The 24,844-nt window shown below is 38.9% G+C and overlaps 1 protein-coding gene across 41 annotated transcripts in view; it reads left to right on the top strand.

Annotated features, from left to right (window-relative positions):
• Nucleotides 1–24,844, top strand: part of ZBTB20 (zinc finger and BTB domain containing 20) — a 513,065-nt gene that overhangs the window by 86,277 nt on the left and 401,944 nt on the right. For 23 of the 41 annotated variants that reach the window (XR_014546995.1, XM_083609064.1, XM_083609096.1 and 20 more), the window contains one exon: nt 10,936–10,992. The gene's annotated coding sequence lies outside the window, so the exon portion shown is untranslated. Of the gene's footprint in view, nt 1–5,734; nt 6,245–6,461; nt 6,937–10,932; nt 10,993–24,844 lie in introns of those variants that run through there. The other 18 variants (XR_014546996.1, XM_083609066.1, XM_083609103.1 and 15 more) reach the window with 4 other exon arrangements.

Genomic DNA, 24,844 nt, shown 5'->3' with positions numbered 1-24,844 from the left:
TCAAGGCTTCATCACTGAGGCCCAGCTCATATGTCATGGCAAACCACAGGCTCAGCAAACTATAACTTACTGTGAACAAGGAAGTGTGCTGGTATATGCTGCTCAAATCACACCACCCCTCTCCATACTGTGTTGCGCTGAGAAGAAGCAAACCAGCATGCCAGATTGGCATTATGGCTGAGCCAGCAGCACTCACGGGGGTTTTTTTGGGGGGGATGTCCTTATTTGGGGGAGTTATAGCATTATGCATAGTTCCAGACAATTTTATGAAATAATTTATTCAAGATGCAGAAATCTTGGTGCAGAATCTGGGTTACCTTAGTATAGATTTGTTTTATCTAGATTATAAACTACAGGCACCAAAAGAAACTAGCTAAGACAGTTTCCATTACAATATAAAGTAATTGAATTTAGAATATCAACACCCTCTTTAACCTGCCTTCATCTGCCTGTAATTGAAATTTTAACAGAAAATATGAAATGCAAAATATGTAGCAAAAAGCATAGCTATTGCCTTTTAAAAAAAAAAATCTAGAAAGACATACCAAAATATACAAAGTCGATTTTTATAAATCAACTTTGGCTCACTCCTTTCCACATACTACTTATTTCTGAAAGGTGCTTTCTGGTGTTAAATCTGTATGGCAATTCTCTAGAATTCTATAAGGTTATATCTTATCATATTTGAGGGGGGTTTTCTATATCAATGCCATCAGCTTCCTGACTGATATGCAATCCCCCATATGTGTGTGTGTGTGTGTGTGTGTATTTAAATTCCACCTATTGTGTAAAAGGGCCTTCTTTTCACAGTAGTCTGTTTTTGAGCATTGAATGAAGCATGAAAGATGCCCCGTGGACAGTTGAGAGGGATAAAATCTCCCTTTATAAACCATGGAGATTATCCTTTGATACTTGCTGTAGTGTCTGATGTGATGGGAAATGTCTGTAGAGCCCCTAGTACCTTACCCTGGACATGAAATAAATAGATTTAATAGAAAGTGAATCATGTGAGGTGGCACGAAGTGGCCTTTCTACCCAGTTTGCTCAACTCCAGTTACTAACAGGCTTGTGACAAGAACATGAAGTTCAAGTTAATGCAGCACGCTCAATGGCTTTTCTGTAATCCCTGACCTGAATGCTTTGAGCATGTACCTAACCGTTGCTTTTTTTTTGTTTTTTGCCAACAATTGAGAGGAGAGGAGAGAGCTTTGCACATGCACTCAGAGTTTGGCACTTCAGGAATAATAGTCTGCTCATGTCTAGAAGGCAAATAGATCTCCTTTAGAAGTGAGAAAATGGGTTATTGTGAGTGAAAGCTGCAGTATACCATTGTGTGTTCTCCAGTGAACTGTTTCCCATGACGTATGTGGCAAGAGTGCTAAAATGTCTTACCCTGCTCTATTGGTTGCAATGAAATTTCAGAAACAACAAAATCTTCATTTGCTTATACTAAAAAATGAGTGCACCCATGAAAAATATTTGCAAGGCTCGCCAATTCAATATTATTGTGGTGTTAAGCACACATGGACTTGAGATTATATTTTAAAGATATATTCAAGTTTCCTGATTTTATTATGCTGTGTGTTGTTCATATTTTTTATTTCCCCCTATCTACTTGTTTAAGACAAGCTATTTTGATCCTCTGTCTTTCCAAAATGCCATTTATTTATTTATTAATAATATTCATATATGCAGTCTCAGTAATTTTTTCCTATTAATGTAAAGTTCAGGTTTTGTGCTGCTGACACATGCACATCCTTTCCAGTCTTAAATGACACAAAAGTGAATTAAGAAGGGAATTAATTAAAGTGACAGCCCAATCCCCTGCATTTTAAGTACCTCCCACTGAGGTCAGTAGAGTTTAGTTCCAAGTAAGCAGGCATAAGTTTGCAGCCTAAATGCCAATCTGACACCACTTTCCCCTGCAATAAACATGATCACAATCAATTAATTTATGGCAGCTTTCAGAGGGGCACCTTGTTGGTTGCAGCAAAAATAACTGGATTTATACTGGATTTATTGTAACATGTAAACCTAACAGATATCTGTTAGCATTGGAGCAAACAAATGCAAGTGGAAATAAATTTGTTCAATGGGGAATTCCTGATCCTTCCTCTCCTCTGCAGTCCTCTGCACTCCCCTCAAAGCTACTCCTTTGCTGGTTGGGGGACCCTCTGAAATGGCATTGGATGCAGTTTGAGGGGCTACAGTGAGAGGGGGAAATTGGAAATCAGTGGGACACTGAACAAGCTCAGGCACTTTACTTTATATTGTAAACAGCCCTGTGATCCTCAGATGAAGGGTAGTATAGAAATGTATAAATGAATGAATGAATGAATGAATGAATAAATAGGTACTTGCCTAGGGTACCATTGGACCCATGACATCCAAATATCTTTCTCCCATTTGATAACAATACTCCTTTTGAACCTTTCACAGGCTCATATCTAGGAGCTGGACTTGACTTGGAGACCTCCTGTTTAGAGTGAGCTAGAATTGATGAATAAGGACTTTTGATGTTCTGATATAACTCGTACCAGATTTGAACTCTCAAATGATTTGCTTGGACTGTTGTAGACCATTATTTGTCTTACGTTTTTGAACCGCCGACCCATGAGGCCAAATTTGGCCCACTAGGCCCTTTTCCTAAAACACACACAGACATGTGCCCCAGTATTGACGTCATATATGACGGTGTGGGTCTGGTAGAAATGTAGCTGGATCGGCTCTAACGCAGCTGATGTCTTTAGAAAGCAGGATTGAATACTCAGAGCATCAGTTTAGGGGATGCAAACCTGCAAATACTAAAATGTTTGCATGCTGTAGCTTTCATAAAATAAAAATATTTGCCTTGCTTATTGTTCTGTTGCTTCCTGTATGGTTTGTGGAACCCTTGAACCAAAGCCCTTTTGATGTGCCCCTACTGCATGACTACTCACAGTGAACAAAAAGAAGTACCGTATTTTTTGCTCTATAAGACTCACTTTTTCCCTTCTAAAAAGTAAGGGGAAATGTGTGTGCGTCTTATGGAGCGAATGTAGGCTGCGCAGCTATCCCAGAAACCAGAACAGCAAGAGGGATTGCTGCTTTCACTGCACAGTGATCCCTCTTGCTGTTCTGGCTTCTGAGATTCAGAATATTTTTTTTTCTTGTTGTCCTCCTCCAAAAACTAGGTATGTCTTGTGGTCTGGTGTGTCTTATAGAGTGAAAAATACGGTACCTCTCCTGAATACATTAAATCCCATACAGGTTATGGAGGAGCCAATGAAACTTTTGAACACTGAAACAATTTATAACATGGCAAACCAATCTTGGAGACCGCAAATTCTCTGCATTCTCTTTGACATTGTTCTGAACTGGTTTGTATAATCACAACAGCTTCCTTTAAGAAAACCAAAACCTTAATGAACCGCCACAGTGTGTGAATATAGCATTTGGATTACCTGTAGCAATTATCATTTAACATTTAAAATACTAGTTATTTTGACATACAGAGTTTTATATTTGAGGATATGTCCCCAAGCACTGCTCTTGAAGCAGAAAGAGGTGGTAGAACCCTCTGGTTCTACCACTCCGTAGTATATATAGGGAGTCACTTCTTTTTTGTTTAAAGCTCCTTCACCTTAGTGTTCTCCCTGATGCCATAACTTTCTATTTGAATGGAATGGTTTTGCTTTGTATGGGTTCGGTTCTACATGAAGAAAGTATTTCAAAACGGTGCTCATTCCCCCAGAGTCTTTAGTGACACATTCCATTTTGTGGCTTTAGGATTATTTCACCTCTTTAGTTAATGTTCGCTCATTTGCATGGACATGCACATGATTAAAGTGTGGATGGAAGGGGACAGAAGATGGCAAGTTCCAACCCAACAATGTTGTGCATATTGTGACCCCCTTCACTTTCCAACCTTGTGTGATTGGGGATCATGCTTTATCTGGGCTCCCACTCATGCAAAGGGTTCTATTTGTGTTCAAGTGAATGTGACAAGAAGTCCCTTGCAGAACTTCTGTTCTCAGCACAATAATAGTCAGGGACTGAACATATGTGGCAATGTGCATGGGAACACTGGAGCATAGTTTGCCTAGTGAATGGATACAGAACTCACACGTGCCTGAGCACGTCTGTTCTTTTGCCTGTGCAGAGCAGAATATCCAGTGAGCACTGTTACTATGAAGAGTACATTCTTCAACATTTCCCAAATATTTTCAGAATGAATACAAGTGTTCTTACTAAGGTCTGTGGCAAGGTGCTAGAGCACATGCCTTGCATGCAAAGGTCCCAGGTTCAATCCCTGGTGTCTCCAGGAAGGGCTGGGAAATGAACCCCTTCCTGCCTGGAACCCTGGTAAGCCATGTGTCTCTGTGTCAACAGTGATGAGCTAGATGGTCTGACTTAGAATATTAGGAATATAAGAACCAGTGTATGCTGAGGTCCACCTCTGAGGGTCTTCTGGCGGTTCCCTCACTGCAAGAAGTGAAGTTGCAGGGAACCAGGCAGAGGGCCTTCTCGGCAGTGGTGCCCTCCCTGTAAAATGCCCTCCCATCAGATGTCAAGGAGGTAAATAACCACAACTTTTAGAAGACATCTGAAGGCAGCTCTGTATCAGGAAATTTTAAATGTTTGATGTTTTATTATGTTTTTGTATATACTTGATCCTGCCCAGATGGTGGTGTATAAATAATAAAGTTGTTCAATGTTGTTGTTGTTATGAGAGAGACTATATCAGGGTGCATGACCTTCATTGGTGAAGCATTTTCTAATGATTTTCAAGCTGTTTAAGGTTTTTAAAATGAATTCTTGCTTCCCTTTCTGCGAAACAGAACCTTTGAGAGCAGAAAATGTCCCACCTTCAATAAGGGTCCCTCACACATTTTCCAGTTGTGCATTTGAAGTACTACAATAATTACTACTGTAATACATGTTTCCTTCAGTTGTTACTGTACAACATCTGTTTCCGACCTTTACTAGCTTTCCCCCCATATAGCTTCTTAAGGAAATCACTTCTTCAAAATATACTTTTGCATTCTGCAGAAATATGGTGTAATGATGGCTGTACTGAAAGAATGATGCACTTGCAAAACAAGTTTGGTATGCAGAGCAAGTGGCACTTGCAAATGTTGGATACTTGAACAATGCTTACTTCTGTGCCTCAAAACACGCTGAAGTAGAAACTTGGACAGTGGCAGCGTGGAGTTAACAAAAATGCTGTGTGTGTGTGTGTGTGTATACAATGCTTTTCTAAAGGAATTGTTTTGCATTCTTAAAGAAAGCACGTATTTCATGCTCTAAAAGTCTGAGGTTTGTAGTTGAAAAAGATTAAGTAAATAATTCAGGATGCGACGTGTTTACCTGTTAATAATTAAGCAGGTTGGTCTGTGTACTTTTTATAGACTTTAGATTTTTTATTTTATTTATTTATTTCTGCCTCATGTGTGCAGATTTTTAAGTTAACGAATCTTCTTCCACGAGAGGAGAGAGTGAAAAGGGGGATATAAGAACTGAACCCCACTAGCTCTGCATTGTCATGGAAATGTTATTTCTCCCACTCATTTAGCTAGAACGGAGAGCTGGTAGAACCTTTTTCACCCTTGACTCTGATCACAAGAATTGCTTTTTAAAAAAACAACAACAACACAACCACCGCCATCTTACTGATTTTAATAATACACTTATTAATAATACATTCATTCCCACATAAAGTAGAATTTATTGATTTTTTAGATGTTATTGTGTTATAAAAAGTTAACATTAAACTCCACAATGAACATACTAAAGGAAATTTCATGATGAGAGATACTTGTGAATTTTCTGTGTAGAAAGACAACATAAAATAAATCAAGAATACGTTGAATATCTTCTCTGTCTGAAGCTGAAAAGGACGAGGCCTCACCAGAATCTGGATGAGAAATTTTCTGGGAACTCGCACTGTACTGAGCCCCTAGGAGGAAAGGCAGAACTCTAATGTAACAAATAAGTGAAATACTACCTCACTGGAAAAAACAATAACAAATTTCCATTAATCTTAATAGAGTCAGAATTGTGTCTCTTATCAGTTTTGCTATGTAGATATAGGATTAAGTTTTCAAAAAGGCCCTAGGATAACAGAGTATTCTGTCTTTATCCCTTCTGGCTGTGCTAGGGTAATCCAGGACTGATAGCATGAGTGAATGATACCCCCTCGTCAACAAAAGCTGTACTGTGTTTCCATCTGTGGCAATTTGGCACTTCTCTTTGAGGCTGAAAGGTGGTTTGTTCTACATACTCCATTTAAAGCTTGCTTTTTATGCTATACCTACAAATACCAGGGGGTCAACTAAGGCCAGTTTGATTTTGCCATGTAAATATTCCAACCCCGCCCCCCTTCTCCCCGGCTAACTAGACATAGATAAACTGTCAACTAATTTGATATGTAACACCTAATAACTTTCAGTTACTGTTGACACAGGCTGGATGTGAAATTGCAGCTTACCAGGGAAAATTTTAGTTTCCCCCTTCACACAATTTCTACCTCAAAATGCAGGCCTTTCCTGTGTGTTTCTCTTGCTCTCTCTACACTGCTACTGTGCTACAATGATACACATAATGCAACAAAATTAGAATAAAACCTTTGACAAAATACTCTCTCCTCCCCCCTTTAAAACGCATGTGTGTGTTTTAAGGGAAGAGCTACCAAACTAGGTCTTTGAAAGCATGTTCTGAATTTATTTTTTAAAAACTGTATTGAAGTAGTTTTTAAAGGTTGCACAGAAAGAATGAAGATAGATATTTAGAAGGAGCAAATTCCAAATTTCTATGTTATTGCAGCTAGTGCTTTTTTGGGAGGTGGGGTGGGGGAATTAGATATTGGTACTCTCATACTGATTAAAATGTCATGGGTGCCAGGACAAAATGGCAGCTGTGGGCAGCAAAAAAAAAAGAGGTGCTGGTACTCTACCAGTGAGTACTTTCACAAAAAGGCCCTGATTCCATTTGAAGGTCTCATGCCCAGCATCTACCCTGGTACATCTTGCATTGATACGCTGTCAATTTAATGTGCATAAATAAAATGTCCCACAAATTGCTCAAATTATTGCTGTGGTCTTGGTTGTAGGAAGTGTCACTTAAAAAAACTTGCTATTCAGATTTTGTACCTTTTGACATTTAAAAAAAATAATACCTGGCTAATTTGGTAACAATTTATGGCTAACTATACCAAAAGAAATTGAAATAATTCTGTGGGGACTGAATGTTGGTCATCAGTATGTTTCGAGTTTGAAGAGCAGTAGTTTATGAGAAGAGACTTAACATGTTTTGTGTTTGTGTCTTTGTACACCATACTGCCTTGTGTGCTGTGTAAGGCCTCATCCACACTTTTGCTTGTTCTGCACCTAGAGAGCACAGGCCTGAGTGGTTTTTTGTTTGCCCCACAGCTTTCCCCAGGGAAAACTGTGAATTGGTCCGTTTCAGTGGTAAACTTCAGGTTTTCCTGGAGGACAGTGGCAGGGCAAACGGAAGTGTGGGCAAGTGGTGGGGACAAGTTAACAGTTGTATAATCCACAACCCATAATTCAACCAGATTTAGACATGTTTCGATGCTCACGATGCTTGAATATGGCCACAGAGTGAATCATGATGTGAGGCTCTGCCTACTGTGATACACACATTTTCAGTGTTTTGGTTCCAGCTAAATTTGTGTTAAATGTGGACTACTTTGAGGTGTGTGTGTGTATATAATATTTCGATATATGAACCATATTGTGCTCTTCTTTATGCCTTCTAATAAAGCTTGGTAGGGATGGTGATAGGGGAGAGAAAAAGTTGTAACTACCTCTTTACAACCATAGTGGCATCTCACTTATATCTAGGGCAAATTTAAATAACACATTAGTACTTGAAGTGAAAGGTTAAGCTTATCTCCATTTCTCTTGGTCAAATTGCAGTATGCTGAAAAAACTTTTTATCAGTGTAGCAAGTAAAGGTCAGAAGTACTTGCCATTTAATTATGCCACTCAACCTTATTTTTGGCAGTAGTAAATGTAAAAAAAAATACGAAAAGAAAACCAGGCAAGTTTTTATTTGGTGTGTTGGTTTTTGAAGTGCCATTTAGCCTGTTGTTTCTGTTTGTGTTAAAGAAACGCTAGGGCTCCATCTGCACTATGCATTTACATTTTTCAGTATTCCAGTGTCCCATGGGAAAACACATTTGAAATTGAGGGAGTTTCCAGGACACTTTGTCAAGTGAAATGGGGGCAGCTATCAGTTATCCAAAGAAAGGAGTGAGCAAAATAAGCTGGGCTTTTGCAAGCCTTTGGGTGAGCCTAGAATAATTCTCTGAAGTTAAGTTTACTCTAACTTGTGACTGGTGCATGTGTAAACATTTTTTTGTTATGTAACTTGTTTATATTGACAGTCTTTCTGTGCCATTTAATTTTTGTTTTTCCCTATGTGTGCCTTGGTATTGCTTACTTTAGTAAAAATTCATTTTTTTGTTAGCTAATATTTTGGTTAACATCTAAATATACAACTATATGTACATGGTGACGCCATTTAGATATGATCAGCTATCTCAGACTTTTTGAAGTTAAACATCTGAATGCTTCAGACATATCTTTATATTACATTTTCTAACTGTTATATAGTTGAGTGAGCATAATGTTGAAATTATGTATCTGTATACATGTTTTGAATTAAAAGCTCTATGCTTTCCATCCTGGGTTTGGAGCTGAAAAGACTGCCTTAAATGACAGGGAAATGTGACCTTCTTTTGGACCTCAAACCATTTAACCATGGTATCATTCTAAGTCTGTGAGTTAGGGTTGGGATCACTCAGCTGCAGTGGTCCTGCTCCTCTCTTATGGGAATAGATATATTTAATGTTTCATGGTTTGACTGCATTCAGACAGCATTTCGTCCTTAAGTTCGTTTCTTTATCTGTTCATTTTTGCATTTTATGTGATCTTTCACATGATGCAAAGGCCATTTCTGGAAATCTCGTAGAATCTAGTGGAAGTTTAGCACCCATTTCTGCATTCCTTGTTTCTCGGGAAAAAATATGTTTTGCAACTGCATTACCTTGGAAAATTGTGACAGTTTTACATTTATGAAATTTGGAGGACTATAAAGGCATAGAGTCCTTTCCCACTATTTAAATTTTAGTGTGCCATGTCAGTATATTGATTAAAAAGCCACAGTTCCATTACACCAAGGTAGTGCTATGTAAAAGGCGTGCTAGAAATTGGGGCGGAACTGCTATCATCGTAACCAATAAACCCAACACAACAAAACCCATGTCTGAATGCAGCCTTAGTCTTGTCTTCTAAGCTGTTCATCAAATTGCTGAGAGAGATCGTCAGAAATCTGTAGTTCAGTGTCACAGTGAACATATTTCCACTTCCTCCAATCCAGGTGTGGCAAATGCATACCCTCCAACATTCCAGTAAGGCAAATCAGGACATGACCTCGACTTAAGCCCCATCCCCTCTCACTCAGGTCCCATCTCCTCTCTCTTGGCTCCCTCCCTCGGGGCTCAACCCTGCCCCATCCGGAAGCTAGTGCTGCTTCCGGAAGGCAAGAATATAGCACCAAAAAAAGGTGTGTCTTTTGGTTCCTCAGGAGCCAAAATGGGACATCCCAGGATGGAATCAGGAGCTGGGTGTGTGTTTCTGTAAATTCGGGGTGTTCCGCTTAAAACAGGACAGTTGCGCGGTATGTAAATAGATTGCCTGGATGTGTTTATTCAGGCAGTTTTGTGCTGGATGAAGAGAACACATTCAAGTTCAGCCTGGGCAGAAAGAAGGTATTCATGGTAAGGATTGTAATGACTCCAGAGTTAGATGTTTTGGATGGGGCAACCCTCCCACTTAAGGATTAGTTGTGAGACTAATAGTTAAATGGAGTTTCTTGGAAAAGCTGCAGGTCTGGATCCAAAGAATGGCACAAATATTTCACAATGTGTCCAAGGAAGGGTTCAACTTGTGTTCCTCAAATAGCATTTTTCTATGCTGCATGGCAAACATTTTTGAAACTGAGGAGTTTCACAAGTAGTTTGTGATGATATGGGGTCTGCTTTTCAAAGTAAAAAAACTTGTTTAAAAAGCCACTCAGCACAAACAGGACCCATGGCACACCTAAAACAGTTCTTACTGAGTAATTCTAAGCTTCTCACTGCAAAATCTCTTTTATATAGACTTGACTTAGGACTTACTTTAAATTTTCTAACATAATTTATATATTAGGATTGTATTAATTTTATCTGAAAGTAAGTTCCAAAAGAATAAAGTTAAATAATAATAATTTTACCCTTTTACTTTTGGCTGTGTGCTTTTAAAATAATAATCCTTACGGAATGAAAGAAAAAAAACTTCTAATAACTTCTTAAGTTCACACTTGAGACATTTCTGAAGTTTCACCAGTTAATACAAAGCCATTTGTAACTTACAGAAATTCTAAAAGCATTAGACACTTGGTTTTTTTAAAATAGATTTTTTAAAATGTGCAATTTTTAGCTCCTAAATTATTAAAAGTATTTACTTGCAACATTCCTCATAAATGCATCTCTAGGCTAAGAGAGAGTGGTAAAATGTTCATTATTGCAGGCAATTACTTTTGTTCTTAATAGAGAAAGAAACCTCACTTTTACTGAAAAATGAGTAGCAATTTTATCCATGGATCTATTGACACTTCCATATTGTGATGCCATATGTAATTTCTCTCCCCCCCCCCAATAATATAAAGGCAGTATGGTGACTATTAGTGTCATACTTGCGTGCTTGTCACCTGCACTGTAACTGTGAATGTTTGGGTGTTTTGTCTTATTTAAACAGATGGCTATATGTTGATGTATATACACAATAAGGTGTCTACTTACAGCTAAATGCTTAGTCACTTGAATGTTATGAAAATGAAAGACGTTTGAGAAGATCACTAAACACAAGTCTTTTCTTTTCTTTTCAGCAGCACAGAAAAGAAGTGTTAGGAATTGCTTTTACCCCCTTTGGTATCCGACGAAGAAAGGTAACATTAACTTGAATATTGAAAATAATTAAGAAGTTATTAAAACTTCTAAATGCTGTGTGGTTGTTATAGTGCTGTTAGGGTTTGTTTGTTTGTTTGTTTGTAAAAAGACTGTGTGCATTGGGTACAGAGGCATTTTAAAATGTCAGGGACTGACCACAATAATCTTAATCTCGAGATGGTAGAGTTCTCCCCAATGCACCTTGGATTAATATACAGTTGTACCTTGGAAGTTGAACAGAATCCATTCTGGAAGTCCATTCGACTTCCAAAATGTTCGAAAACAAAAGCACGGCTTACGATTGGCTGCAGGAAGCTCCTGCAGCCAATCGGAAGCCCCACCGAACATTTGGCTTCCAAAAGAACATTCAGAAAACGTCTGAAACACTCACTTCCAGGTTTCAGTTGTTTGGGAGCCAAAACATTCAAGAACTAGGCTGTTCGAAAACCAGGGTACGACTGTAGTAATGATCAAAGTTCCTCCCCCCGCCCAAAATCAGGAGACCTTAGGTCATCTTTTTGTGTCAATCCAAGACATAGAAATATGACCCAGTCCTTGTCTTTTTAAAGCAGCCCCCTATTCAGTGTAATAGCAATGTAGTGGAGATCTTTGCCCTCACCTTTAAAAAAGGCACACTATGAGGACTTTGCAAAATGAAGTCAGAAAAAAAACTCTTAATATCATAATTTAAAAAATAAGAGCATTCAAATTATTGTAATGCTGGCTGAAATGAGCACTGACATCATAGTCCCTTGAACATATATGCCCATTATTCCATTATAATCACAGAATTAAAAGCAGCAGACCTTGCTAGTTTCCTATATGGTGTAATTATACATGTTTCAGAAGTTATTTGGAGTACTGAATCTTGGACAGGTGGTTTTTAAATTATTTGTAGCATTGCAAAATTTTGTTAAATGTCTCCCACACTGCTACAACTTTAATTTTTAAGCATTCTTTTTTTGTTTCTTTCTTCAATAGAATGTGTTTACTACTAGAAATAACTTAAATTTTGAATACTGGAGGCATTTATAGAATAGGGATTGAACTAATATGACAGCTTGCACTGGAAATGTGATGTAAATTATGCTGGTCAAGCATAAATCCACTGAAATCAATGGATTTCACCTACATACATACATACATACATACATACATATATATATATATTCCTGCCAACCTAGCAGTTCGAAAGCACGTCAAAGTGCACGTAGATAAATAGGAACCGCTCCGGCGGGAAGGTAAACGGCGTTTCCATGCGCTGCTCTGGTTCGCCGGAAGCAGCTTAGTCATGCTGGCCACATGACCCGGACCCATAGAGCGAGATGAGCGCCGCAACCCCAGAGTCGGTCACGACTGGACCTAATGGTCAGGGGTTCCTTTACCTTCATATATATATATATACATATATATATATATATATATATATATATATGAGTGAGACATACGAACATAATTCACCTAGCTCACATATAATGCGGAACCACAGTTTAGCACTGCGTGAATGAGCAGGGAGGAGCCTGGGCAAAGCCTGAGGCTCACGTGCCTCTCCCTTTTCAAGACCCCATAGTCCTGCAGTGGCCAGGACACCTAGGCTGACCGAGTTTTTGGTTTCCTGAGCCTTCAAAATGAAGTGCCTCCCACACTGACTCACCAGTCCAGTAGCGTGAGGAGCACACTAAGTGGGAGGCTGTGAAGTGCAGGAAAACCACCCTTATTCAGGCCAGAGAATTTACTCTGTAGAAATTCCACTTTTCCAAACGGGGGAGTTGACCAAAGGCAGAGTTCATTTCTAACCCTTCTCAGGACTAGTAGCTCAGTACAAGCTCCTCCTACCTTTCCCTGTGGGATCCTCTGCCTTCTCGTGCCTTGTGGGAGGAGTATATGAGTTCAAGGCTTTGTTTGGGCTCTTTCTTGTGGATGGACTTAGCACCGCTGAACCGTGGTTTAGTGTGTTGTGCAAATGTAGCCTTTTATGTATTCAGCCTCTTCTCCATTTTGCCTTTGAAATATGAAATGATGAATTTAGGCAAACACAATACTTGCATTGGCAGCATCCTTCAGTCTGGAAAGTCAGCTCCCTGTCCTCAAGTAAGAGGCCACCCTTATTTTATTTTATTTTATGTCAATCTATTGAAAGCCATGGATCAGCTTTATTAGTCATCACTGAAAAAAATGTGTGTGAGATTGTAAGCAAAATAATAATATCCATTGCTAATATCGAAATGCACAATCCATTCATAGGTTGTTAGGAACATTTTATTTTGATTCTTGTGTTATATATTGTTTTATGAATTGTCCTTTGTTGAAGGATGGCTTAGAAATGTTTAAAATGGTATGTGTGTATAATTTATCTCCCTTTGTATTTATCTAAAGGTGGGAAGCATAGCTAGCAGTAGATAAGAGCACATTTTTTGCTCATTTTTGCCAAGTGGTGCAGAGGAGAACATTAATTAGCTAAAGTATTGGTTGTAACACTGCTTGAAAACAAATAATTAAGTACTGATCTTTAGTAGGTTTATGCCTACTAAATGTAGCCCTAGGAGTGAAATTTTCTGAAGTCCCATTTAAATAAAACATCCCAATGATCCTAGATGCCAGTGAAACCTTAAGGTTCACCTCTAGCACCTGAATTATGTGTTGATATGAAGGAGTTGGACTCTTGTTTATAATTTCTTAGAATTCCACAGCCCAGCTATTTTTATTTAGTTGTACTGAACATTAATTTGATTTAACTGTGTAAGAGATTCACATTTTTTTTTGTATCCACGAACAGTACATTCAAGTGCAGAATGTTAAAACTGTCAGCAATCTTTAAATCAAACTCCTGCAGTAATGTGCATTTGAATCTCCAGCAGCTCACCAATTTGGCACCAAGCTTGCTCAGGATAGTGTAAAACTGTTAAACCTCTTTCACGTCTTTCATTCCCTTTCCTTTATTTGGACGTAATTACTGGAGTGGGGCTGTGGGGCTTGAGAATTCATATAGCAGAAGCAGAGAGAGGAAACTGCAGGGAAACTATAAATCTGTGTGTAATATTGAGCTGCAATGTATGCTGAATGCTAGGAGATAGCTGTCATGTGAGTGTTTAGGGAAGAAGGCATCTAGTTTTCCCGACTCTTCTAATCAACCTTTTCCATGACTTTCAAGCTTTCAAGCCTGCGGGGATGGAAAATGCAAACTCCTAATTCCACATGCTTTTTCAGTTTAATTTTTATGGGTCTTACTTTGTGTTTAATTTCCTATACTGTTAATTAAAGGAGCCTTAATGAGTACAGTCAAATGGACAGACAGGACTTTTACAGCTTCAAGTTTAAAATATGGAGATATTTTAAAAGTTGGATGTGTATTTATTGCCTCAGCTACATTTCTGTTTTTACTAACTTCTTTAAATAAAAACAAAAACAAGAGACCATTAATATCAACCAATCTCATTTCCCTTTCCCTTTCTTTTATTTATATTTCCGCCAACAAAAAGTATAAGGATGACCTGCCTGTTTGTGTACCCATTAAATCATATAATGCAGAACCAAATATAACAATTGGATGGGATATTGGGCAGGGTTGTGAGCAAGATTTTAAATGAGGAGAAACAAAAAAAGTGAGGAGTTCCATGAAATGTTATCCTAACTTTGATTATCTATAAATCCATATATTGCTCTATATGCTGAATAATAGGAGAAATCAGTTATATCTTTTGCTGTAATCTTCATCCACTATGGTTAATTTGGTCTTTCTGTACGCTGTGTGTTTTTAATTGACAGCACTTTGCTTTCACTGTAGCTTTTCAAATTTCAGTGTGTTTCCTTTTTAAAATCTGCTTCCTTCCATGCACATATATCATACAGAATATTCCAATATTTGGGGGAGGGGGAGAGATTTTCATTGTTTATGTAGCCAAAAAGGCTACATAAGGAAGGTATCATCAGACTTGGCGAACCTCAAGTTTACAAAAGTACAAAAATCTTCAGAGGGAATAAAACCCAAGCAACCTGATGAAACTGAGAGTGCTTGGTGACTGTGTAATAGTCACTGACAGTTGGGAGGAAAAATGGAAAACCATAGATTGGGAGGCATAATGGAATAGAGTGGCTGGAATTCTGAACAACGGCTCTTCATGCTGCAACATTTTGTTGCAAGTCTTGAAATTGAAATTGAATTGAAATTGAAATACTTTATTGTCACTTGTACGACTTGTATACAGTGAGATTACACGAGCACCCCCCCCCCACTCAGCTCTCTTAGTCTTAATTCCCCTCGTTTACTGATGCACACCCACCAAACCCAAAAGTCAGTTGCCCTGTTGTTATCTTTTCATTCAGCAGCCTAACAGCCCACGGATAGAAGCTGTTCTTTACCCTGTTGGTGTGATTAATCATGCTTCTATATCTTCTGCCTGAGGGCAGGAGATCAAGAAAGTGCTGGCCACCCTGAGAATTTTCCTCACTCTCCTGAGGCAAAGTTTTTCTGCTCTTTTATCCAGCGGATTCACGGGACAGCCCATAATATCTTGTGCTGTATTCACCACCCTCTGTAGGCACTTCCTATCAGATGATGTCAAACCAGCGTACCACACCATGATGCAGTATGAAAGGACACTTTCTATTGTTGACTGGTAGAAGGATATCATCAGATGTTGATTGACATCGTTCTTCCGCAATGCTCTGAGGAGATGGAGTCTCTTTTGGGCTTTCTTAACCACCTGGGTTGTATTTATTTTGCAAGTAAGGTCTTCACTGAGATTCTCCTCTCTTCCTCCGAAAGTCCAACACCATCTCCTTTGTCTTGCTGATATTAAGGTGCAAGTTGCTCCCTAGGCACCATGTAGATATTTTTTGGACCTCCCCATTGCTGTGGGGGAAATAGAGGGCATGCTTGAGAATGTAAACTATGCATCTATTAGACCTGGACCAAATTAAGAATGCCCCCCCCCTTTTTTTTAGTGTTTTCACTCACATTGAAACGTTTCAGCAACATTTAAAGGGAAAGGGAAATTATTTTCATGGGAAGAGAAACAAAGTGGCCGGCTTTTTAAAATCCCTCTTCAGAGGTGCTTTTTGAAAATGTCTGCCAGTGCCACCATAAAAAAAATAGATGCTTCCTGCTCAGTAATCATTATAACCAGATATATAAGCAAGGTTAAGACATAGTGACTCAAACCAACTTCATTTTGTAATTTAGGAACAAATACAGCCTGAACCTTCTGCTGAATAGAAATACTGGGCCCATCTGTTCTAATAGTGACTGCATAACATCTACGTGGCATCAGTACTTGCTGTTAAATTAACTTACTTGCAGTGGTACTGAGAAATTCTAGATAGGCAGTGTCAAGAACATTGCTATGTATAGTAGGTACAGGGTAATATTAGTATGTAAACAGTGCATAAACACCACATATGCTAGTCTAAAGAGAACACTCGTCGTGGCAAAAAAATTGTTTCTAGCATGACAAACTTCTGAGAGAGAGATCAGTCTTTTACTCTTTCTGGCAGAGGATCTTCCTGCTGGCTGCTGCTTCTTTTTTAAATAACTTTTTATTTTGAATATCCAGCCAGGATTGGCAGGGCTGTCTGATGGGAAGAGGCCACCAGTGTTGCTGCTGTGGCTGCTCCTGTTCTACCTGCCATGAATAATAGCCCAGTAGGCTAGTTAATCATTACATTGAGGAAACAGGAAAAAGTTACAAAGCTGACCATTGCCCAGGGAATGTGGGCAACCACTTACAGGCTGTCGTCACAAAGTTCAGCATTGTGTGTGTGTATTTGTATTTACTCATATGCATATAAACATTTTTCACCGTATATTCCGGTAAAGCTAACAGAGGGAGGCCAATCATTGCCTATGTTGATTTTAGGGAGGGAAAAAAGAGAGGAAAAAACTCATCCCAATGCAGAACTGCTTAATCTATTTATAAAACTGCAGTGATAGTGCTCTTTGTCAAACTCTGCTGAAGTTGAAACAGAACTACTTAAAAACAATAACACAACCCAAAATATTTTGGATTCACTTTATTTTGATGGTCCTACACTGGCAGGATTCATATAACTAGGATTCAAGAAAACAGTGAGCATATATTTAAGTTCAGTGTAATCCTGGGGTGTGCATGAAACTGGTTATTTTGTTCCCGTCTTCCCTGCTCACATGCAGAGGATTGAACCAGTTGCAGGCTTAAACATTGGGAAGGGTTTCTAACATATAGATGCAGTAGATTGCTAATTAACATTTATTAAGGCTTTGCCAATGAAACTATATTTGGCTCCTGTCTGATCCCTTTAAATTAGGCATAGCACAAAGCCCTGTTAGTCATATTGGAATACCTCCTTAAGCCATTAGAGCTATTTAGGACAGATAGGTATGTCCAAACTGGCTCACTGGGTGATTCAAGAGTTCTAGCATTTTGGAAGATATTTCTTTTTTCTGCGCATCATGCACAATTTTATAAAGTGTTGCTGACATCTCTCTTCGCTCCAGGTATGTGAGTGTTAAGCAAATGTTTGGCTTAGCATGTCATCCAACCTGGAATCATGGATAAAGTCTCTTCTCCTCAACCATGACCTGGAACCAAGATTTGTCCTGTGATTACATACCGTGGTTAAGGAGGAGAGACCTTAACCATGATCCCCGGAGGCAGGTGACGAAGACATTGATTTCCTGCCTTGATCTTACTAGGCTGATCTCTCTCTCCTTCTTCTCTTTGTCTTGCATCCTTTGCATTTTATAAATATCGTGAGCTGTTTTGAATACTTCAGTTGTAAAACAGTATATAATCAACTAACAAACTAAACTAATGGTGGAGAAAAGCAGAGTGAAAATCAGTATATGGTGGTGGAATTTTTCTTAAATTAAATGTGGGGGTTATCTCATATGGGAGACTTTCTTAGGGAATATCTATATAGAGGCTGGAAGAACAATTTCCCCCCAGTAACACTGTGTACAAGAATGTGCTAGATAAGAAAGCTCTCTCCTCCACACAAGGATGCCATTGTTTGAAGCTGTGCTGGTTCTACAGCATCCCTGCAGAACAGGTGCCTCACATATTTGGTGCACCTGAAGAGGTTTTGTAGATTAAAGTACTGTACATACAGTGCTCACTGGCACTATTAAGGTAACAAAATGAGGTTGGGAGGGAAATTCATCTAGGAGTTGCACTCCTAGGTACAGTTTGTAAAGGGAGACAGTAACTCTCATTAAGCGTAATTAAACCTAATATTGACTGTAAACTGTTACTTACCCTTAACTTCTTTGCATATAATGTAGGAAAGGGATTAACCCAGCAGACAGACACACTAATTACAGTCTCCTTTACATTAAAAGTATGATCAGGAAGGTCTATATTCATAAATAAAACATACTAAGGGATGAGAGACTGAGAAATATGTAAATGTAATGCAGGAAAAAAGAGACCAAAGGTAAGAGAGAGAGAGAGATGGAAGAGTGGAGTGATGCTAGTGGAAGCAAAATGGCACTCTGGCTAATTACCATGAAAAGCATGATAAATCATGGACATGTATCCTTGACTTCTGACTGATAGAGCCTGCTGAGTACGGTCTCTCATGCATAGCTGCTTCTCCAACTAATTTAAGCAACTGGTGCAAAAATGGAGCACAAGGAAAGAGAAAAAAAGCACAAAAATATTATTAGGTTTCTTTCTTTAAAGTGTGTGTGTGCTTCCAAAAATAAATTGTAATAACTGTAAAGTAAACCTATGACTTTCATTTTTGGGTGTTTGTTTTTCTAGACAGCGCCTCATGCAGTCAGCTAATGAAAGAGCCTCATAGCTGGCCTTTTGCAAAGGTATAATTTATTAGTGCTATAAGATGAGCTGCAACTTGCAAAGATTTTCTGTTCAGTGATGTGCATTGTGTGGCACTCATGCCTGTGAAGAAGGGCTGTAGCTCAATGATGGAGCATCTACTTTGCACGCAGAAGATCCCATGTTCAACCCCTGCTATCTTCAGGTAGGATTGGAAACGTTCCCTCTCTGAAACCCTGGAGAGCCACTGCCAGTTAGTGGAGACAGTGCTGCCTTATGCTTCTTTACAAAACCCTTATGGTGGATGGGCAGTGTCAGGCAGCCAAGGGACCATCTCCCCATTGCCAGACATGAAAACATAAAAAGAACCTGCTGGATCAAGTCCAGTGGCCCACCTCATCCAGCATCTCTGTTCTCACAGTAGCCAACTAGGTGCTTGCGGGAAGCTCACAATCAGGATCTGAGTGCAACAGCACTTTTGCCTCCTGCAGTTTCCAGCAACTCATATTGAGATATACTGCCTGTGATGCTGGAGGTAGAACATAGCCATTGTGGTTAGTAGCCATTGATAGCCTTGCCGCCATGAATTTGTCCAATCCTATTTTAAATCCATCCAAGTTGGTGGTCATCACTGCCTCCTGTGGGAGAGAATTCTATAGTTTAACTATGCACTTACATGAAGAAGTTTTGTCTGTCCTGAATCTTCCAATATTCAGCTTTGTTGTATGTCCACTTGAATACCAGATCATACAGATAAAGGTAAACGGTATTTCTGTGTGCTCTGGCTTCCATCACAGTGTTCTGTTGCGCCAGAAGTGGTTTAGTCATGCTGATCACATGACCCGGAAAGTTGTCTGTGGATGAACGCCGGTTCCCCCAGCCTGAAGCAAGATGAGCACCATAGTCGCCTTTGGCTAGACTTAACCGTCAGGCGTCCTTTACCTTTACCATACAGATAAAGAGTAAACAAATACATTGCAAAATAAAAACCTAGCCGTCATTTAAATGTTACATGATGTGGTTATATTTTCTATTAGCATCTTCAAGTTGGGAAGTCAAAGAATTTCATGATCCCATCTCCAGAATATAAAATAATAATCTACTGTCCTCTAGTTAACAGTTGGTTTTTTGGTAATATTTGTTCTGTTTTAATGCATGCTTTTCAAAAGCATCTAGCATTGTCTTAATCTGAAACTTGCTAATTAAATCCCAAGGCATTCCATAGGAGCAGAGTTAGACCACCAGCTGGTGCAGTTGAGCATACATACAGTATTCTAACAGTGGGATTTCTGTAATCTCCCTTGGGAGCCAGTTCTTTGGTCTATTTTTTTTGTGCTTGTACATATCTCGGGTACCTGGGGTTGTTTCTCAAGTAACTGATTCTGGAGGTCAACTTGAAATCTCACACAACAGCTTTTCTGCCTGTGAGAAGAAAATCCCAAGATACACAACATTATTGTTTCTTCTGTAGGGTTGCTCTCATCTCAAACCCTCAGTGGACTTGTACTCCCTATCCACCAATGTCTACATGTAATAAAAAGCATGCTAACTGCACATGACCACTTCTTCTGGTATAAAATATAAATTATTGAAGGTCCCCAAACTGACAAGGAGTTCTTATTTTGTAACTCTAGTATACTAAAAATGAGTTTCCGACTCTGAACCAGAATAAATAGTTGTTTCAGCATAAGTGAAAATGTAAGCAAATTTGTCATTAATGTCATAGTTCATTTGCTCCATTGTAAATGCTATGTTCTATAAGCCAACACAGATATTATGGTTCTTGGTGGTTCTTTCTGTTTAGCAGTAGTAGAGCCCTCCTATGTAAATGAAAATCTCTCGACATTAGTGAGGATTAAATTTACACACCAAGCTGCCATATTACTGGTCCATCTAGCTGAGTACTGTCTACTTCAACTGGTGGCAGTCTTCCAGGGTATTAGGCAGAGGTCTTTCCAAGCACTGTTTGCTTGAAGAATCTCAATTGAAGATAACAGGGTCTGCATTTGAGGCCTTCTTCAATCAAATTATATGGTCTGATATTGAACTATGGTGCCAAGCCTCTATACTCATCCTTGGGATCCTGGCAGAATGTTGTCTTCTGTAAGAGGTGCACTGCCACTCAGCAGAAGCAAAGTGAATGTAGAGGTTTTCTGAAATGAATTTTTCCAAATAAATAAAAAATACATGCTTCTCTTTTTGCAGTCCTATTTTCTGCCTGTTCCAAGGTCAGCAACTTGGTTCATGTTATATTGATTGTTGAAAAACTGTGCTTGGTAACCACCAACCTCCCTACATGGTAGACCCTTCTCATCCCTTTTCCTTCTGCTGCACCTTTTATAATATGTACTGGAAATTAGATAAAGTTTTTCTAAGAAATATACATGCTCAATTTCCCTTTGTCAAGTTTTCAAATTGAAGAAGGTGAAGTTTTATCTCAGTGTGATGAATATTACAAATTTGGGCAGCAATGTTGCACACAGCTAGGTAAAGGTAAAGGGACCCCTGACCATTAGGTCCAGTCGCAGACGACTCTGGGGTTGCGGCGCTCATCTTGCTTTACTGGCCGAGGGAGCCGGCGTACAGCTTCCGGGTCATGTGGCCAGCATGACTAAGCCGCTTCTGGTGAACCAGAGCAGCGCACGGAAACGCCGTTTACCTTCCCGCCAGAGTGGTACCTATTTATCTACTTGCACTTTGATGTGCTTTCGAACTGCTAGGTTGGCAGGAGCAGGGACCAAGCAACGGGAGCTCACCCCGTCACGGGGATTCGAACCGCCAACCTACTGATTGGCAAGCCCTACGCTCTGTGGTTTAGACCACAGCACCACCTACGTCCCTGCACACAGCTAAAATATGGGTCATGTTGAAATAAAACTATATTCCACACATAATTAAACACATAAACACATAATTTCAATGGGATTTAAGAGTCTGTAACTGGATATATATATATATATATATATATATATATATATATATATATATGTATATATATATCTCCATAGACTCAAGCAAAATTTAAGTCTTTATTGAAAGCCTACATAAACTGACATATATATCCTGTGACATTAGTGTTCCTAGCTGATTTATGCTACAGATAATGAAAGGGACAGACTGCAACAAAACTCAGTTTGGCAGGGAATGCACTGGGAGTTATGTACAGCACTCATTTGAGTGGTGTATGTAGCCCCAGTTGAGGAAAGTCCTTAAATATATCCTTAGTTTAAACTACTGTATATGAATAATCCTGCTGATTTCAGTGAGACTGCCATATGCTACAGTTTATATACAGCAAAATATTTTGCTGTTACTGAATTTATATCAGAGCTAACTTTGCTGAGAATGAAATTATCATTCTAGCCACAATTCTCCTCCATGATCTCATAAATAGTATTTGTTAGAGGCATAGTGAGTGCAAGGCAAATGAATGCACCCTGGCTTGTGGAACATGTTACTTTTTAAATACTGAGGTGTAATTCTCAGTTAATTGATTTGCATAAAGATTTGCTTATGCACAAACATATATATTGGTATGTATTAGAGTTTTAGTAAGTAAGAACAAACTGTAATGAACTCCATTGTCCTTGTATTCAAATATGTTGCTAATTTTTAACTTGAAAAGTTTCTGTTACAATCCAGGAACAATAGAACACTTCTCTGCAATATATGAAACTCTTGTAAAATTGTATAAACTGTTACAAAAATGAAATAATTTGTAAATAATGTTTTTTTGTACATTATTAAGGCCATCAAGTTTAATCCATGCTAAATAAGTAGTTTCAACAAATTCTAGAAGGAATTCAAAGAATTAGATGGTTAGTTCAAATTAATATGTGAAGTTTTGGCACAGCCACTCCCCAACTCTTCTTCTTGACCTTCAGTACCTCCTACCCCCAGTTAGGTTTGCCAGCAGAAGCCACTCCTGGCAGAATTCATTTTCAGGGTCTAGATTTTAAGCAGCACAATACTGTGTCGCTTTGATAGGGTAAGCATCATGGATTGGTATTGCCAGGCATTTCCTGAGCCCCATGGGTGTCCATGGGGATGGTGCAAGGGGTGGTAGTTGCCCCCTCCCTGGGTAAACCTAACAACATGAGGCAAATTTTGCAGGCAAATTGTTTCCTTGCTTCTTTTGTGAGAATCTTGCCTGCTAGCACTTTTCAGTTACGCATGCTTCTTTGTTTTTGTTTATTTGGAGTATTCACTCCTCCCAGTCCTGAAAAATATCAGCGGATGCCTGCACCCATGGAGCTGGCCTCCTGCCACTTATCAAAACTCCCTTATCCTTGCTGTTCCTGTAAATGAGCAGTCACTGACAAAGGCAAGGAGAAGGAAAGGCATACCCTGCTTCTCAGGTTGTTGCCTTCTGGGTGGTGGTGTATGCTGGGCAAGCGAATGGGTAGCAGCAACAACATTGAGGAGGCAGTGTTCTGTTCACGGAGGAGTGCTGCATAGCCTGGAGCTGACTCTGCCCTTGGATCCCTCACTTGGTCTCTTAACTTCCTTCTTAGCCATTGTGCCCAGCACTTCCTGTCTCTATCACCCTTGTAAAATTGTTTGCCCCACTCCTATTTTGGCCTTGGCTAGTCTGTTCTTCAACTGCATGGCTCTTCCATTCGTTCTCATCTCCCTCCTTTCTGGTTTCTACCTTCTTTGTCCTCATTTTCTTTTATCCACTTGACTGTCCTGCCTAGCATTCCTATCCTCATATGTACAGATCTGGTTGCTTGCTGCATCTCAAAAAGGATAGTGTAGAGCTGTAAAGTAGTCATAAAAGGGTAACTAAAGTGATCAAGGAGCTGAAGCAAATCCCTATATAAAAACACATGAGGTTTTTTTAGTTTAGAAAAAGGTTGAAGAAGAAGGGACATGATAAGTAGCGTATAAAATTATGCTGAAGAGGAAGTGGATAAAGAGAATATTTTCCCCATAATACTAGAGTCTGGGATCATCTAATGAAGGTGAATGTTGGAATATTTGGGACAGACAAAAGAAAAAAAAGTGCTTTTACATGCAGCACATAATTAAATTATGGAATTTGCTATAACAAGATACAGTAATGGCTGCCAACATTTATGGCTTTAAAAGGAAAAGGTTACCAATGGTTGCTAGTTATGATGGCTGTGTTCTATCTCCAGTATTGGAGGCAGCATGTCTCTGAATACCACTTGCTCAGGCACATGAGTAGGAGAGTGCTGTTGCACTCATATCCCACCCATGAATCTTCCATAAGTATTTGGTTGTCCACTGTGAGAACCATATGTGGACTAAATGGACCTTTGATCCAATAGGGCTTGTCCTTATTTTTAGGCAAAGAGCGAGACAGTTTGCAAGGTCCAGGTGAGCAGAGCATTGTTCAAAGTTGACTGATTTCACAAAGCTAAGTTATGTCAAGCAGATATATAAGAATGAATGTTTAATTATTAAGATACAAAAATACAATCTCAATAATAAAGTTACAAAATAATAACAAGGAAGTCATGCACGGGTGGAGGGAAGACACAGGGCAAGAAATAAGAAGCAAAAGAGAGAAAGAAATGGATAAATGTTGGCACATAATGAAATGTGAAAATGCGAATTTACAAATATAATGTATATGTATCACTATGTAAAGATTTCATATAAGTATTGCAACATTAATAAGTAAGAAAGAAAGAAAGAAAGAAAGAAAGAAGGCAAGCACAGGACTGTGCTTTTCCTGATGCTGCTCAGAAACATTTGAGGACAAATGCTTACAAGTGCTCATAACATCCATAATATACAGAAAGTGTATTATTTTCCAAAATGTCAAATTTCCCTCAACTGCAGAGTGAAATTTGAAACATAGCATGTTAGAATTTATCAATTTTGATGACATCCATTAAAATCTCTGACTCCCATCCAAGTATATGCACCCATTAAAGAATGTTCATTAAAGTCCTTCCAAACAATTTGCAATTGTTGTTTTCAGCTGTTGTAAGGACAGGGACTAAATCTTAGAGTTAAAAAGAATATGAAGATGCTTATACATGTTTTTAAATCAATCAATCAATCAATCAATCAATCACAGGCTCCACTCTGGCTCCCGATCAGCTGAAAAGCACTGTTGCTTTTG

This window comes from Podarcis filfolensis (assembly GCF_964270895.1).
Source record: "Podarcis filfolensis genome assembly, chromosome: 4".
Lineage (NCBI taxonomy): Eukaryota > Metazoa > Chordata > Lepidosauria > Squamata > Lacertidae > Podarcis > Podarcis filfolensis.
The sequence above is the reverse complement of the archived record's forward strand: the minus strand, read 5'-3'. Positions and strand labels throughout refer to the sequence as shown.